Here is a 19,113-nt window from a genome sequence, read left to right as displayed (position 1 = left end):
TTTCAGGTGATTCCCATACGTTAAAGACTAAAGATCGACTGTTCCAGGTGGTTGAACTCAATTCCTAATTCTGATTCTGTTAGAGGCAGATCATGTTCCTGGGCAATTCTTCCCTCCTCTAGCCAATAATAATTCTTTTGAGTTTTAAAATGGCAGAGAAGGAGGGCGCTCAGATTCCCTGCCTGTCCTTTGTTTTAAGAGACAGGCCTTAAATTCCAAACTGCTAGCTGAAAACCATTTGGATCCTTCACTGTCTCCATCTAAGAAGCCAACCTGGCTTCAGCATCATCCATCATCTGAATTTGGGACATTACCGTATTTGTCCATGTATAAGACTATACTTTTGTCTAAAATCTTTAGACTAAAAATTGAGGGTCGTCTTATACACGGAAGTAAGATGAGGAGAGAACAAAATCAACTGTAGGGGAAATCAGGGAACAAAGTGATCCTGCAGGGTTTTGATCCCTGTTTTCCCCTCCACTTGCTAAGCCCTACTTATATTTCTTATTTTGGGGTTAGAAAAGTGGGGGCGTCTTATACATGGGAAAAATACGGTAATAACAGCATATAAGTTGGAATGACCCACAAGAACTTGAAGATGTTTTATCATCCAAAGTTCACTGTTTGTTTTTTCTTTTATATTCCTAATGGTTGATGAAAAGCTTCAGCTGTTCCTAGTTTTGTACTAAGAACTACTGCTTGCAAGGATTACAGATGTTCAAAATTGTCTCCAGTCTTATAGGAACCATTTCCCTTGCAACAAAAAGGTTTACACCGGATGTGCTGCTTGATGAAAAATGAGAAGGAAATCAGATCGAGGGATGCATCTCAAGCTTTGTGACAGGCAATCCTGGCAGAGCTAGCAAAGCAGCTTGGTTGGCAAATTCTTGTTGTTTGTTCAGCAGCTCAAGAAGATGGTAGTGGGAGAGAATTACAGTGCGTTCATACAAATGCACACATCACACATCCTGCTGATGATCACGGCTGCTATCGTCAACAAAGGAGGAAACGCCGATGAGCAGTGTTTAATACAAATTCTTTCTTCTCTCTTTCCTGGTAATACAAATACAGTAAGATAAGGCATTGGAGGGCACGTGTGTACATTACCTTTGTACATGCACATCCCTTATACTAGGGTCAAATATAACTCCCAGAACTCTTCAACCATGGTGGCCAAAAACAGCTTTGTCAAGTTCTGATACAGGTATTTCCAAGCTCTGCTTGCCCAGCGGTCATCTCCAATATCAGAGGTACAAATGGTGAGGATTGAATTCGAAATAATTCTGAAATATTACTACCCGGAGCTATGATCCCTCTTCTTTCCAAAGTGATATTCAGTCCCTAAACCTTTTCCCTCTCAAAGAACAAAAAAGAAAGAAAGGAACCACACACTTACAAGAGAACAGTTGTCATAACCATATTTTACAATGGTGGATTCCATTTTGTTTCCGAAAAAAAAGTTGGGGGAGGACAGCTGCCCTTTAGCCAAGGCTTAAACATTTCTTATAACAAAACCAAAACAAGACACAACCTGCCGTCTCAAAGTTAAGCCCACAGCACGTCTTTGATTCCTAGTGTTCCCACACAGATACTAGGTAAAGGTCAAGGATATTAAAAATCCTCATTCCATTTGAAAAGAATTAAAATAATACAAATACATATCTGCAGCCTCAAAACGGAAAGAAGGAAAATTCTGCATGACAAAATGCCCTGCTAAATTTCAAGGAAAATTCATTAAAATTAACAGTAGGCAGCAAATAAGGAAGAAGATTTGAATCTAACTCTTCTCCAAATTTAAACCCTTCTCTTAAAGCAGTGATCCCCAACCTTGGGCCTCTAGATGTTCTTGGACTACAACTCCCAGAAGCCTTCACCACCACCTCTGCTGGCCAGGATTTCTGGGAGTTGAAGTCCAAGAACATCTGGAGGCCAAGGTTGGGGACCACTGTCTTAAAGAGTTAGAAATATACAGTGACATTTGAGAATGGGTTTCTCTGTCAGAATTTGACTCTCTTTGCATAATCACTATTTTATGCCACCACAGTGGCTTAGTTCAACAGGCATGGTATAGCAGGGTCTTAAATGACTCAAAATGTCTCACTCTTTAGAATCATGGCCTTAACATGGCACTGTTTGTGAAACTGCAAATGCACTGTGGTCAATTGTTACAGGAGATGCTACATGCTGCTCCCCAAGATTTATTCCTCGCAAGCTCAAAACCTAAGCTCAAAGCAGAGAGCTCTTTCTCTGGCAAAGCTGCGAAGGCCACACCCAACTTTTAAAGCCACTTCTTCCTCAGCACAGCTAAAGATTTCAGTAGATCTTGCAAACAGCAAGTCACAAGTTGATAGCCCTAGTCCTGCTCCTGGAAAATCATGCTTTTGCAAAGTTTACGTATTGCAGTTTGTCAGGTCAGCAACATTAGAATCCTGGATATTTTGGGGTCAAAACTGGAGATTTAGGGTGAGTTTTTGTTAATGGGCTGCAATGATGTCCCCAAGGTGGATCTTTCTGTTGGGTCACGGAGGGAAGGCAAGCAAAGACTGGGGGAAAGAACCACTTCTGGGCCACCAGACCATAAAAATGGACAAAAGCACAATCCAGACTAACCAAAGCATGTGACATCCCAGGTAACCGGGCAATGTGACAACCGAGATCCAACTGGGAAAACATTTTTATTGTCCAGTTGCTGCCAGAATGAACACAGCAGTTGTGATTACTCTTACAACACTTCACATCTCAAATGGCCTTACAGTATATACAACAAACATGTGTGCCACGTGGAAAGTTTTGCAGGACTTGGAAACAGATTAATGCCAGCTCATGGGGAGGTTCCCTACCCTGCCCCACCAAGCCCGTTATCACAGTAACCAGTACCTGTCCAACTGAGGAGGCTCATGAGTCATGGTTTATGAGTCACGTACTCCACACTCTGTCTTCTACTCACTAGCACGATGGGTACAACCACCTACATCTGCCAATAATTCCCAAAGTGCCCTCTCCTTACTCTTGGCTTTTTGGGGTACCGTAAAAGCAACACAGTACCCCGTGTGGTGGCGCTGTGAGCTAAACCGCAGAAGCCTGTGCTGCAGGGTCAGAAGACCAGCAGTCGTAAGATCGAATCCACGTGACGGAGTGAGCTCCCGTCACTTTGTCCCAGCTCCTTGCCAACCTTAAAGTTCGAAAGCATGCAAATGCGAGTAGATAAATAGGGACCATCTCGGTGGGAAAGTAAAACAGCGTTCCCTAGTCACGCTGGCCACGTGGCAACGGAAACTGTCTTCGAACAAGTGCTGGCTCTACGGCTTGAAAACGAGATGAGCACCGCCCCCTAGAGTCGGACACGACTGGACAAAAAAAAATGTCAAGGGGAACCTTTATCTTTACCTAAAAGCAACACACATACAAACACGCTCATGCCGAATCTGTGAACCATGCTACTAGATGCGAAAAGGCCAAGGCTTTAAAACCACATTGCACATAATAGTGATCTTTTTAAAACTGCTTTCTCTTCCTCCAGCACCTCTCTGCCTGAGTTTTGTTTCCTCTGGTGTCACAAGACCTGGCAAATCTAATACTTATGGGTGAAATGATCTACTTTCTTCCACATGCATCCTGGTGTTGTGCAAGATTTGTTATTTTTGATTAGTAGAGAAGATACAGTGGTGGGTGACTTCCATGGGGCAAAGGATCCTACTGTACCCCTAAGTCACTGGCGCCACTCTGCCACCTACAAACATACAGTAGGTGGCCACCACTGCTGATTTTGCCACCAAATGTTTGGTGGCAGCTACAGTGGCCCACTAGGGTGCAGGAAAGGGCCACGCCATGGCATAAAACCCTACAGGCAAAATATCTCCATCACCATGTATAGAGCTTTACACATGAGGACCTGTCCTTCCCTTGAGAAGTGCCGGCAAAGGGGGGAACCACAATGGAAGGGGGAAAGAGAGAAGGGAAATGAAAGCACGAAATAACAGAGCAGCTAGTCTTTAAGGTGCCACAATGTCTTTTGGGGGGTGTTGTTTGGTGTTTCTCGTTGAAATGCTTGCACAGACGGCTACAGTTGGTAATTTATCAGAAGCCTTTCTCAGTAAAACAACATAACATTTTTTAAATCTACTTTCCCACTAGCAGAAGGGCAACAAGCAACATCTAGCCTCCTTTGGAAGGGAGCTTCAGAACCACCACTGGAAAAGCCTTTCTTTCTTTCACATGGCCACCAAACGTGGCTGTGAAGGGTGGCGGGACCGAGATAAAGACCTTCTCTAGAAATCTCAAGAGTGCAAGCCGGCTTGTATGGGAGAACACGGTCCTTCGGATGGCCTGGCTCCAAGATGTTGCTGCAAAAGCTTCACAGGAAAGAAAGTCATTGAAGAAGGGTTTTAAGAGAGAATCTTTCACACAGATGTTCTGGGAGGCCATGCCAAGCATGCAGCCCAATAAATGAAAAAGACGTCAGAAGAACTTCAGAATTTAATGAAGTTGTGAAGATTACTCAAGCAGGGACCGAGCAGGATATGACGCTGGGAGGTGGAGATCAGAAGAAAGATGAGAGGATTTATGAAGGTGGCTACCTCAGACTTTGGAGCTTGTAAATTCTGAATTAACTTCTGAACGCATAGCCAAAAGACTAGGAAAGTTACTGGCTGGCTGCCATAAAGCTCCTGCAGACGGCCAGATGGAAAACCAGATGCATTTAATCCCTTCTGATTTCCAGAATTAAGGAAACAGACTCAGGTGACAGAATAGACCTTTGGTCTAGATGGGCGGGATAGAAATCTAATAAATAAATAAATATTTTTTAGATGGAAGTACAGTGGTGCCTCGCATAGCGAGGTTAATCCGTTCCGGATTAACCTTCGCTATGCTGAAGCATCGTTGAACGGGGCAGGGATTTCCATTGGAACGCATTAAACATGGTTTAATGCGTTCCAAATGGGCCAAATACTTACCGTTCAGCGAAGCTTCGTAATGGCTGGCAGCCATTTTCGCGCCCTCACCTCGCTTAACGAGGGCGCGAAAACGCTGCGCGCGGCCATTTTGGGCCATTTCCGGGCTTCCGGCGGCCATTTTGGCCGCCGAACAGCTGATCGTCGGGCTTCGTTTTGTGAAGATCAGTAAGCGAAACGCTTACCGGTCTTTGCAAAGCGAATTTAGCCCTATTTAAAAAACGTTAAGCGATCGCATTAGCGATCCGAAAAAACGGATCGCTATGCGATTTCGTCGTTATGCGGTGCGCTCGTTAAGCGAGGCACCACTGTATTCAGGAAGGGGTTGGGAAATTTCAGTGAAATTTTATTAAATACTCAGCTCCTATATTACAGCAAGCAGTTGTAACAGAGTTTGAGACACACGTATGAGTGTGTACACACACACAAACACACACGCGCGCGCGCAAATATTAATGTATTCATGTGCATACACGTGCACATGTTTGTGTTTGAAAAAAATAAAGAAAGCCCTATGGTTCTTCCACAATAAAAATGCAGGGGTAGAAGATAGCTTTATCAGACCACTAAAAAAAATTTAAAATGTCTATGTGCATTTTACTCACAAGAATGATGGGATTCTGGAAAGACTGGTTTGGGAAATTACATTTTTTTTTTTTTGAATGACAGCTTCCAGAATTTGCCAGTTAGCATAGTTATTTGAAATGCTATTTGGAGGACTCTGGGAGTTATAGTCTCCAAACAGGTAACTTTCCCCAGAGCTCTTAGCATGTGAGAAAATAATTTCTGAGATATTTGCTGTTTTTTTCTCACCCAGAACCATACGGCCAGTACCAGTTTCCTGTTCTCAGAATAATAAGACTGCTGGTAGGAGGGAAAGACCGCTGATTGTTACACCATAACTCAGTATCCTCCCGGTCATGCAATCCCATTTTCCTGCACTACTATTTCTCATAAAGCCCCAAAGAGGTGTCATGTCACCCCTGGTACAGCCCACCACAAGACCTTCGGTCAGTGCTGAAAGCCATCATTCCTGCTGGCTACCCCAGTCATCTAAGTACTTATTGCATCTTAATGCATCGGAGGATGTGAAAAATGGCTACCACATAAGAACTTAGGAAGACATTTCAAACCATGTCAGGCCATTCGTCCAACTAAGCCAATATTGTTTACACTGGCTGGCAGCAGCTCTCCAGAGCCTTCACAGCCCTCTCTGCATATCCTAGGGCAATGGTCCCCAACCTTGCGCCTCCTGATGTTCTTGGACTACAACTCTCAGAAGCCTTTACCACCACCTCTGCTGGCCAGGATTTCTGGGAGTTGAAGTCCAAGAACATCTGGAGGCCCAAGGTTGGGGACCATTGCCCTAGGGAATTGAACCTGAAATCTACTGCATGAAAAGCACGTGTGTGTGTGTGTGTGTGTGTGTGTGTGTGTGTGTGTGTGTGTGTGTGTGTGTGTGTGTGTGTGTGTGTGTGTGTGTGTGTGTGTGTACTTTTGGCAACAGACAGTTTGATGAGGAAAGGGCTTGTAATGGATTGGTGCATTACTTCCTTTGCTACAGTCCTCTTAATTGCTTTTTGATTCAATAGTAATTTAATATCATAATTTGTTTAACAATGTTTTAATGCTCTCTAATTTGTATCTTTTTGTAAAATAATAATAATAATAACCTGGCTGAAAGTTGTCTTGAATTTATTTAATTTATTGAATTAAATGAATGAACGAATGAACGAACTTGGTGCTCTACTGAGAGTTAGAAATGTTCTCTGCTGTAGATCTCTCTCCCCCCCCATGAACACACAGAAATTATAACGAAGGGAAAATGAATGAAATTTATATGATATTCAGAAAGTATATCATACAAAAGCATTCATCTTGAGAACTGAATGGGGAGAAATGTAGTTGACTACAGTATTTATACCACAGAAAATATACAATATGAAAATCAGTTATAAAGATACTTATCAAATAATTTGCAATTGAATTAGCTAAAGTGATGGGGCACTCACTATTAACTTCCCTTGTCCACCCCACTCCCTATTTGCTGGGGGAGGGCAATATGTGTTAGCCAGGAGCCAAATGCTAACATTTAGAGACGATGTTGGCCAGCTATACATATGCCTCAAACTGAACCATATCAGAATCTTTCAGATATAAAAAGAAAATAGACTTAAAACTTTGAATGGGTTATTCTGGGCTTTTGAACAGACCATTCCAGACAGAAACAAGGACAGGTCAAAGGAAACTTGAAGGCAAAATGCCTCATTTGTAGATGGGCTTTATAGCATTTATTTGTACCAGTGATTAAAGGTTATAATTGGACCAACAGCTATTAAATTATTGGATTTAAGGGTCATCAAAAGGAAGGAAGGAAGGAAGGAAGGAAGGAAGGAAGGAAGGAAGGAAGGAAGGAAGGAAGGAAGGGCCATTGGAGACAATGGTTGAAGGTCTACTGGGGAGGGGAAAGGAGGGAGTAGTGTTCAAAATGTTGGACTAAAGCCAAGGAGATCTGAGTTCAAGTTCCCACCATAAATGCCACCTCATGTCCTTGGGGAAGAACAGGATATAAATAAGTGAATCCACAACCATCAGCATATTTTTAAAACATGGCACCATGGGTACCCAACCATACATTTTCCTTTATAACGTAACTTTTTATGGCCTCAAACTTGGCAAGCCCTTAAATATATTATCTTAAATATATTACCACTAATATGGTTATCTAGTTTTAAGCATACTAACATAATCAAGTAATAACCGGTATACCAATATAGTTATCTAGCTTTCAGTTTTACAGAGCTGTTCAGGAAACTAAAAGATTCGGGAACCAGAGAATAAGTTTAACAAACACACCACACCCTCACTCTTAATTTAAAGACTGATGTTATCCTGGTTGCTTGTTGAATATAAATACCTAGGCTAATTTTAAGACATTCAAGATAAACACAGAGTCTGGCATTTATTTAGCTTATTTCTGTCCAGTGGGTTAGTCTTCACCACACACTTCTATCAACTGGCCAACCTTTTCTGCACCTAGCTGACTGCAAATGTGCACTATTCAACTTTTCCATATTTTTCAAAAACAAAACCCACCTGTTCGGGGTTCAAAATCAGGGTGCTTTAACTTAAATCCTACCATGTCAGAAGATTATGGATTAATTTCATACAGAAATAGCTAATATCCCTGGCCTTGGTCTAACCTCTTGAAAAAGGGTAATGCTTTTACATCTCTGTAACTTAAGTTTTGTAATCTATACAGCATCATCTTGGACCCTTTGCCAACATACAACATCATCTTGCCTTATCCTGGTTGGGCTGTAGAAAAAAGAAGCATCAGGTTTTCAGACGCCCACAAACAACACAACTGCACCTTACCAAACAGTCCGGAAACAAAAGCTTTTCCAAAACTATGTAGTTCTTTCCCGGCAGGTTTGTTCATGCAGTCCTCTCCTGCCAGAGAAAATGCTACTGCTTGTCTGTATGGCCCTTCCAACCGTCACAGATAGTATGGGAAGAGCTGCATCCATCAGAGGGCGCTGACTAACTTTGCACAACACAAGAAATTTTTTTTTAAAAAGGCAGCGCATTTCTCATTGTGGTCTTTCACTTTTCTGTGCTCATTTGAGGTCTCAAAACAGACTCAAGAGGAGCTGCAGCTGTAGCTCAGTTTAAGCAGTTTAAAATGATTGCAGGTAAAAAAAAAATAATGGGACCCACAGTAAATAATCATCACATCCTAAGGCAGTGGTCCCCAACCTTCGGCCTCCAGATGTTATTGGACTACAACTCCCAGAAGCCTTCACCACCGCCTCTGCTGGCCAGGATTTCTGGGAGTTGAAGTCCAAGAACATCTGGAGGCCCAAGGTTGGGGACCACTGTCCTAAGGAGCTTGGAAACCAGATTCACATCCAGTAGCCTCAAAGGTTTTGCACATCGGATGGGCACAAACACCCCAAGACTGAAGCAAAATGTAGATGCCATCCCTCCTCACATCAGTGTAGAACTTCCTTGTATCAAATCCCTTCCCTAGCATGACAATCAGAGATGTGTCTAACTCTATAAATAGCACCTGTTGCAGACAGATTCCTACACCCCCACATACAAACATTAAAAGACCTATAGCCTCGGGACAATCACTTTAATTTCAGCAGTTAAGGACAAAATAACACCCACAAAAAGAAACGCATCTCTTCTATGGAGTCTGCAATAACGCCTTATAGCATTCAAGCAGATGGAGGGCAAAAGGGTGGGAGCAAAATATGTCTTTTTATACGTGGGGTGGTCCAGTTTAAAAAAAAAAAGAGGCAAGATTCTAAGATCGTTCCCAAAATCACGAGCAAACCCAGATGCAGCTTGGTTAATCCTCTAAAAATGCAAGGCTTCCTTAGATCAAAGCCACTGACAACAAAGGAGCCTTTTAAATTTTCATTTAAAAAAAAACAGGATTTATAGGAATTTGAGGCTAAAACTCTCCCTTGAGTGAGAACATAAGAGAGTCCTGAGATGCACCAAGAAAAACAAGAGGCATTTCATGGGGCAAAAGGCGCACAGCCGAACTCGTGAGCCCTCATGACTCGGACGCGCCTTCACTTTGAGCCAACCACTGCAATGTAGAAATATGGTCAGAGGAAAAAGTCACAGCTTTGGGAGGTGGCTTTTGGTTCCTGCATCTTGCAGGACAAAGAAGAAAGTGACCACAGAAGTTGTAAGAAAAGTAAACATCCAGGGCAGCTCTCACTAACTTCTTGCGGTTCCTCTTTGGGTTGGGGCCAGTTGTAATGCCGGCTGAAATTTACATGTACTGTGGTCTAAAAACGTTTATTCCCAAACTTTGCTTCTGTGGTAGCAGAAGGATCCTGAGAGTTCTGATGCAAATAATGAATTTTTTGACACTCCATTCCAGATTTCCTCCAAAATGATGAGGAAAAATTAAATAAGGCAAGCGGGTAAAAGAAAGTTGCACTGCAGAGTGATTCCTGCCCTTGGGTAGAATTCAAGTAAAGTTCTTTGTGGCCTATTCTGGTGAAACAGAAAAGGACGGGACCAAAATTAATAGCATATTTTAGCTTGAATCTCTGTGGGAGTAACTTAGCCTTAGGATGGGCATTTCAATCTTTATGAAGTATAACAAAAAGACAGGTAAAATGACTGAGAAACCAGCAAAAAGCAGTGTCACAGGCAAAGAGGTGCAGCCATCTGGGGAAGCCCAAGAAGAAGCCCATCCCTGATATATGATTTTTTTTTTACCTCAGGCATTCCCCTGGAGGGCCAAGGTTGGACACCACTTAGATCAAAAAAACATTTTTTTCTTAAATCGTGATTTGAATTTGAATTTTTTTTAAAAAAAAATCCTTTTTATCCGTCTGCTGGTATTGATGAGTGGAAACGTTAAAACTTACTTGCTTTTCTCTATTTATAATTTTCTGAAACATTTTCTCAACTTTCACTAAAAAAAACTGTTTTTTTTTTTTTTTTAATGAGCAAGCCACCAACATGTGGCTCCCCCAATTACATTGCCAAACTAGTAAATATACATTTGCTTTTTAGTTAAACTTGAATATCTGGTTGTGGACCATGCAAGAAAAGATGGTTGTTGTGAGGTTTTTCGGGCTCTTTGGCCGTCTTCTGAAGGTTGTTCTTCCTAACGTTTCGCCAGTCTCTGTGGCCGGCATCTTCAGAGGACAGCACTGGCTGTCCTCTGAAGCAGTGGTCCCCCACCTTGGGCCTCCAGATGTTCTTGGACTACAATTCCCAGAAGACTTCACCACCACCTCTGCTGGCCAGGATTTCTGGGAGTTGAAGTCTAAGAACATCTGGAGGCCCAAGGTTGGGGACCACTGCTCTGAAGTACGTATACAGCTTCCTCAAGATGTTGCAACATAAGGAAGTACTACTTGTTAGTACTGGATTTACCCTCACAAATGATGCGACTCATCCATTCAGATAAATGTCAGACTGAATGTTAAAGGGCAATTCAAGAGCATTAGGCTTCAGTTCATTTGGGGGTTAACGTTTATGAGCAGCATTAACCAAGGACTTAACTTTTAATTGATGGTTTGGCGAAGCTGCCATGTTAAAGGTCAGAGGGACAAAATAAACTATCACATAAAAATCCACCACCAAACAGCTCCAGACTAAAAGCCACTCATTATCTGGACAAGCCATTTGCTTACGACCAAATTTTTGAGAAATTCCAGATACTGGGCAAGTAGAAATTCTGATGGTTACGTGTCCAGAAATTGGAAGATAACAACTTAATCCTTAGGAAATAGGAGCACATGAGGGAAGTGTCATAGGCAGGTAAAAGGACTCACAATGAAGAAAAGGCAGAACTTTTACCACAATGTGATGATCTAGTCAAAATCCTTTGCTGTCGAAATATTAATTTACAACCCGTAAACTGACTGCAAGATTAGTGACCAGTCAATGACTATTCACCTGCATAGCTCAATAGATGTATTTCCACTGAATGGAGAGAGCAGGTGCATCGCCGAACACGTGCCCCCAAAACAAGTATCTCAACATGATACTCATCAGTGAGTCAGGACAGACTTTGTAAAACACGTACTTGCAAACGCACAAAGACACACCCTACATACTTATGGTGGCATAAATGTCTGGTATGCAGTGACCACAAGCAATGGCCAGTAGAAGTAAAGGCACAGGACTACACTGACCATTTCCCTACATTGTGAGGAATTTCACAGCAAGAAAGGGAACGTTTAAAACTGCAAGGTTTTGATTGTTGCATTTCTGCTAGAATTTGCTTTCTTGTGTGTTTATTTGTGGGCGAGGGGTTTGGTAACATAAGCTAGAATGGCCCTCCTGTTAATAAACTTCATAATTAAGGCTCTAAGCCTATTTAAGAAAATAATGGTGCTGGCATGGAATTTTTCATACAAGAGAGGAAGCAGATGATGATGATGATGATGATGATGAAGAAGAAGAAGAAGAAGAAGAAGAAGAAGAAGAAGAAGATGAAGAAGATGATGATGATGAAGAAGAAGAAGATGAAGATGAAGAAGATGATGATGAAGAAGAAGAAGAAGAAGAAGAAGAAGAAGAAGAAGAAGAAGAAGAAGAAGAAGAAGAAGAAGAAGAAGAAGAAGAAGAAGAAGAAGAAGAAGAAGAAGAAGAAGAAGAAGAAGAAGAAGAAGAAGAAGAAGAAGTTGTTGAGACAAGCAGTTTGGTAATCTTCAGAAAATGCAAGTGCTTTCAAAATGGGAGAAGTTACTTTTTAGGACTACTAGAGCTACTAGAATGTTTTGACCAGTGTAACTTTTGACCATGATGGCTAACTAGGGAATCCGAGGAGGTACAATTTTTAAAAGCTAAGCTTCTCTATCTCTAATGATTAACCAGAACTCTGTACTGACATTGCTTTCATAAAAGTTGGTTTCATGCTGAAGGGGAAAAGGCATGGACCCAGAGATACAGTGTCACTTCAGTTTACTGAAGAATTACAGGAGGTGATATACATGGATTGAAGAACATTCTCAGATCAAAAGCTTAGTTTCTTTTTGTTGGTCAGAAAAGAAACTCCACTCCGCTCAGAATACAATTCTATGCAAGTCAACTTGGATAGTAAATCCTATTGGATTTAATAGCATTTGTTCCTTGAGAAGTAACATATAGGATTGGTGCATCAAGAATCCTAAGTGAGATGAAGAGTTACAGATGGCTAAAAGCTCTTCATCGTTGTTGCTGTTATGTGCCATCAAGCCAGAACAGAATTACAACTCTAATAGGGCTTTCAAAGTAAATGAGACTTTTAAGGAGTGGTTTTACCAGTTCTGCCACCACCTCCCTAGCTAGTTTCTGTGGCGAAGCAGGAATTGAAACCGGGGTCTCCTGAGTCCATCTCAAAGTTCATCTGGGCATCTCAAAGTTCTTTACAGCCACAGAATTTTCAGTTTGTTGGTTCTTTGCATGCTTGCTTGTGTTGTTCCCCTTATTGTTTTATGATTGTCTGTTTTCTTCTTCTTTTACAGACTGTGCTAACATTGTTCTTAGTTGCCCCATTCTAATGGATGAAAGCTGCTTTGAAAATGCTCTGCATTGTAAAGTGGAACGTGTGTGTCATGTGCTATCAACTTGGTTCTAGCTTAGGGCAACCTTAGGAGGGTTTCTGTGATATGTGAGATATTTAGGCTGTGATTTTACCATTGCCACTATCACACCCATAAGTTTCCATAGTTAAGCAGAGATTTAAACTCAGGTCTCTCAAATCCTAGTCTGACACTCTATCCATTACTCAACATACGCTCTCGAAATATTTAAATGCAACTCCTTTTAGTGCATGTGAGCAGCACAACCTCACAAAGATATGATATGACCATGTTTTGCTGTTGTGCTTTTTGTTATTGCCTAACCTAGTGTGAAATGTTGGAAAAACCTAGCAGGGTGTGTTTATAACATAACATAGCTTTGATTAAGATAGTAACTAAGTGTGACAAACCTACTGCCTTTCCTACAATTGCAGGCCGCCGGCACTCAATATTCATGTGTGAATATTGTTCAATGAGTGTGGACCACAGAAGGGGGGGGGGCTGGAAATAAGGGCTAGCTTCATTACAAAGTGCCAGAACTCAATCGCTACCATTTGACCTTCTGGTGGTGAAACCTCCAATGCCAACTGGAGGAATTGGGCTCACGAATGTTCAGTTGCTCACATAGCGAAACCAGTGACCGTTCAGTTTCTGTGAGAAAAGTCAAAGTTGTGAGTATGATTGGGATTAAAATGCTCACACATGATTACACTCAGATTTGGCAAGAGGGCCAGGGAGACCAGAAAACATGGTGAAACCAGAGACAGAGGCCTGTAGGAACAATGCAAAAAAAAAAAGTCAATGGGTTTGAGAAAGAAAGAACTGGAGGACGGGTTAATATAAGGTAAAGCTTGAGAAAGGACAGAGGTGATAACATGGAGCTAATTAGAAGGGAGAAACAAACCTCACGGGGATTTAGAAACCTCACCATGCTTCAAACAGAGAGAAGCTGGAGGAAGATGTTGAAACTTCAAGATTAATTGAACTGCAACAGTGTGGTTAGAGCGTTACATGGAGGCTTAAGAAGGCAAGGTTCTAGTCCCTACTGAGACACAAAGCTCACTAGATGACTTTGGGCCAGTCGCTGTGTCTCACTCCACCTACCTGGCAAAGATCCTTCCGAGAATCAAATGGGAAAGAAGGCCGCCATGCAGATTATCTTGAGTTCCCTGGAGAAAAAAAAGGCAAGCTACACCTGCAGCTAATTAAATACATTCAAATTTAGTTTCTATTCCTACGCAGCCTTCTACTTCATTTTAACAGCCTGATGTATAGACTTTCTTGCTTGTCAACAGAACAGATGAATGGGATGACGACAACAGGGTCTCAGTGAGCATCTGCCCACTTCCCTGTGTGTGTGTGAATTCTTGCTTGCCACACTAGAAAGAGAGCACATGTTTGTGATTTCTGAATGCTTGTAACTGCCTGACGAAACGTACAGTACATACAATTTTTGCCATTAGCTCTAACCATCAGTGATTGCAGCGTTTTCCTCCTCCCATACCACAACGGGCATCACTCCTCATTACCTGACTGTGAATTTAGATTAAAAGGTTCAGCCCAAGTAAGAAAAACCATTAGCCCCTTTTTTTAATTTTTATTTTTAGGGGGCTTTTATCATCACCGCTGTGCAATGACTTGGCCACTTTAGTGGAGCGAACAAGATCAAGAGGCAAAGAAGCAGGGCTGTCATATCATATGAACTGGACAATATCCAGTTCTCTCTCACTCGGAAGTCTGTTCCATGAAAACATCCATTAAAATAGAGCAGTTAGAACAGAGCATGGACAGAGTTCCTACTCCAGTCCTCTGAAGATATTGGCTACGGAGACTGGCAAAACGTCAGGAAGAACAACCTTCAGAACACGGCCAAAGAGCCCGAAAAACCCACAACAACCATCAGATCCCGGCCGTGGAAGCCTTCGAGAATACAGAGCAGTTAGTCTTTAAAAGGCCACCGTATCTTTCTTTTTTTCTGCTTCTGTTTCGTGTTTCTTGTTGGAAGTCTGTAGTTTGTTTTTGAAGCACCCGGCATCCACCTCTTTTAATTCTAGACTGGGTGAGACCTAGTAGGGGCGTGACAGGGCAACTAGGGGCAAGCTTCTCTCCCGAGATTTCCAATGACTCCTCCCTTCTTTGAGCTTAAAACTCTTTAGCTGTGTACTTTGATCCTTGCACATTGGCCTTACTAGGCAGGACCCCCAAATAACCAAAAATAGCCAATAAAGCCCTTGTGGCCAAGGCACTTTCTTTAGGCGCTCTTACCCTTGCCCCCAAGGGTCACACGGGGTAAAATATAGGATATTTATTCAAAAAGAATAAAAAGTTGAAAAACAAAGAAAATACAAAAGATACAATTGTATTACCTAAAAGCAAAGCATCTAGGTATTAAGTAAGTTTCTGTAAGCCTTTCCAATAAAACAATAAAATATTCACTAATAGCTTTACTACTTAATTGCTTGGCTATTCTAAGTTGCTACGACTAAGTCTCCAATCCATCAACAAAGGCTGTAAACCTGCCCTCTATCTTCTTCTCCTTCTCCAACTTAGGAACACACACCAACGACTTCCTTAACCTTCCCCTTCCATAAATCAAAGTCTCTGTCCCCTGATGGTATCCAATCATCATACAGTCCTTTGTCGGCAACTCCATGCCCAACTTGTAACTTTCCACAGCTCCTTCCCCTCATCCCAGGCTGGTTCGCCATTAGTAAGGAATGTTTTAGATGTCAGTCCTGAGAAATGAAATTGGCTCATCTTCACAAGAACAAACAGTCTCTAGGCACAATGAAATACCTACAAGTCCTGGGAAATAAGTAATACAAAACCCGTATCTTCACAGTACCTATTAAAAACAAGTCGCCCCCATAACAACAACAACAACAACAACAACAACAACAACAACAACAACAACAACAACAACAACAACAACAACAACAACAACAACAACAACAACAACAACAACAACAACAACAACAACAACAACAACAACAACAACAAGAAGTCTGAGTTGAGTCATCAGTGTGACTTAAGTCTGACTTGACAGAAAGTCCCACAACATGAGCCCCCACCCCTGGTCCAGATTATGATCCAGTTGGTCAATCACCTCTTACCACAACATTCTGAGTTACCTGGTGAGCTCTTAATTGTTAATTTGTTAGCATCTTATTTATTAGTGTCTGTGGTCCGTACTGCCCACCTACATCTTCGGCGGATTGCCCAACTATGCTCTTATCCTGATGTTAGGGCGCTCACCACTCTGGTCCATGAGCTCGTAGTCTCGAGATTAGACTACTGTAATGCACTCTACGTGGGGCTGCCCTTGAGATTGATGCTGAAACTACAAATGGTCCAGAACACGGTCCCCAGACTATTAACTGGGGTGAAAAAATATCACATTTTCCCCACTCTGATGGCCTTACACTGGTTGCCCATTCGTTTCCGCATTGACTTCAAGGTATCAATGCTTACATATAAAGCCCTAAACGGTTTAGGACCTCGATACCTGGCAGAGTGCCTGCTCCCACCTAGCTCTAGCCATGTCACTTGATCTAGCCAGGCTGGGCGGCTGAGGGGCTTAACCCCGAGACAGGCCCAGGAGGAGAGAACGAGACACCAGGGCTTCTCAGCGGTGGCCCCCTGCCTCTGGAACATCTTGCCCCCTGAGATCCATCTGGCACTCTGGCTGGGAGTTTTTAAGAACTACTGTAGCTGAAGACTTGGTTCTTCAGGCAGGCCTTCGCCCCTTCCATCACTTAGTTCCCTGTGTTTTCCCATCTTGGACTTTACTTACTTCTCTTTTTTGTTTGGATATTTATTTATTATTTATTATTTATTTATTTTATTTCTATCCCACCTATCTGGTCATATTAGACCACTCTAGGCGGCTTACAATCAAAACAACAATATAATTTTAAAATCATTACAACTGAACGAAAATAAAATCAAAGAAGATGTATAAAAAGAAAGAAAAGTCGTCAGGGGTTATCTGTTGGGAAGGCCTGCCTATACATCAGTGTTTTTAGTTGTTTCTTAAAAGTACCCAGCGAGGGGGCTGCGCGGATCTCAGGAGGTAAGTTGTTCCAGAGGCGAGGAGCCACCGCCGAGAAGGCCCGATTTCTAGTCTTTTCCTTCCGGGCCTCTCTCGGCGTTAGGCTCCTCAGCCTCACCTCCTGGCTCGCACGAGTGACACGGGTAGATCTTGGTGGGAGAAGGCGTTCCGCCAAGTATTGAGATCCTAAACCGTTAAGGGCTTTATAAGTGAGCATCAACACTTTGAAGTCGATGCGGAAACGGATGGGCAGCCAATGCAGTGCGGCCAGAGTGGGGGAGATATGTTGGTATCTTCTCACTCCACTGAGTAGTCTGGCCGCAGCATTCTGCACCACCTGTAGTCTCCGCAGCAGCCTCAAAGGTAGCCCCATATAGAGCGCATTACAGTGGTCTAATCTTGAGATTACAAGCGCATGCACCAAAGTGGTGAGAGCCCCAACATCAAGGTAGGGTCGCAACTGGGCTATGCGCCTACGGTGAAAAAATGTCTGTTTTAATTCTTATTTTATATTGCTCGGACTGTGAGCCGCCCAGAGTAGATTCGTTTGAATCTAGATGGATGGGGTAAAAGCCGAATAAATAAATAACAAATAGGTAAATAAATTAAAATTATTTACTTGACTTCTGTCCCTCCATTCTCTCACAACTGGGTGTCAAGGCAGTTCACAGCAAGCTTAAAAACAGAAACAGCCACCAGCAGGCAGAAAGTGATAACACCCAAACAATTAAACAAACTAAGGAATTAAAATCATAATATTAATAAACTATACTAAGTACAGTATGTAGTCCAAGTATTACCACACGATCATACTGAAAAGCAATTTAAAAGCACATGTTATTAAAACTGTAGCAATAAATCAAATGGTTCCAATAAATGCAGCCAATCAAATGCTGAAATCTTGCCTTTATGAACCTGAGCTTCCTGCAACCTGTTTTCAGTGCCTCGTTGCTAATACTCTGCTCTGTCCATAAACTAAGGCCAGAAAGAGATACTAGAGAGAACCCACAATTAAGAGCTGAAAACATGCTAATGTTGTATGGACAGTCTTTGTGGAATTAGACTTCAAAGGATTCCCATGGAATCCTGAAGACCAAACTAAGCCAGATAATCTGCATCATCTCAGAGGTGAAAGAATCTCTTGCCTCATGGATGAAATATACCTTGCGGCCTGTATTCAGGGATGTGAAACTATCAGACACTATCCCAAAATATCACATTAGCCATGGTGCAGTGGTTAAGATCCTTACAGCTAGCAAACGGCAGAGCAACAGACACTGTCGAGTATATCATGAGCTAACAAACATTTGAGAAAAGGTAGTGATAACGAATATATGTCTGGATGGCTGCACAGTTCTTGACTAAATGCGGCTGACCCTACAAGTACTACAGATGCACCAAACCTTAAAAGGTTTGCATCCAAGCCAGTTCTGATTATAATCAACTCAACTCACAAAACTGACCAAATCCAGTCTTTCTTTCCTCTACTGGGACCTTTGTCACATCTTCTGTGCTTGCCACAGAAGTGCCACCATGGCCCCTGCTCTCCACGTAATCAAAGTCTAAAAAGAGCAAGAGCAGCTAGAAGCAACCAGGACCAACCACGACCGGCCCTTCTGTTAGAAGAAATGAAGTGATGCCCTCATGTGGTACATTTTGAGTGTCACGAAGGGGCAGCAAATTTTTAACCATACGATTCACCATTAATAACCAGAATCCTATTGACGTTTGCTCAAGGGTTGTGGAACATGTCTGTGAGTTTCTATGGACGAACAGAGATTTGAACTCAAGTTTCCTGAGTCTTAGTCCAGCGCTCTATCCATTACAACACATAGACCCTCAAGTTCTAGTTTGCAGCAGATCAAATGGTAAAGGACTGTGGCCCTCTCAATGCAGTACGACCGCATCTTTCATCAGTCCCAGCCATCATGGACAAGGATCAAAGATGACAGGAATTACAATCCAGTAATACCGAGAGGGTACAAGGCCCCCTTGCTTCACCACTACACCATACTGTTCTTCAAAAGACCGGGCAATGCAACTTAATTTGAATCTGACT

General features: G+C 42.3%; 1 protein-coding gene across 14 annotated transcripts in view; it reads right to left on the bottom strand.

The window, feature by feature from the left end:
• The window catches only part of ST3GAL4 (ST3 beta-galactoside alpha-2,3-sialyltransferase 4), a 163,034-nt gene that overhangs the window by 85,990 nt on the left and 57,931 nt on the right, over positions 1–19,113 (bottom strand). Inside the window, exon 1 of one of the 14 annotated variants that reach the window (XM_020811356.3) lies at positions 8,331–8,350. The exons of the other annotated variants lie outside the window; for them this stretch is intronic. The gene's annotated coding sequence lies outside the window, so the exon portion shown is untranslated. Of the gene's footprint in view, positions 1–8,330; positions 8,351–19,113 lie in introns of those variants that run through there. 14 annotated transcript variants of the gene reach the window in all.

This window comes from Pogona vitticeps, chromosome 8 (assembly GCF_051106095.1).
Source record: "Pogona vitticeps strain Pit_001003342236 chromosome 8, PviZW2.1, whole genome shotgun sequence".
Lineage (NCBI taxonomy): Eukaryota > Metazoa > Chordata > Lepidosauria > Squamata > Agamidae > Pogona > Pogona vitticeps.
This window is presented reverse-complemented; position numbering and strand designations above follow the sequence as displayed.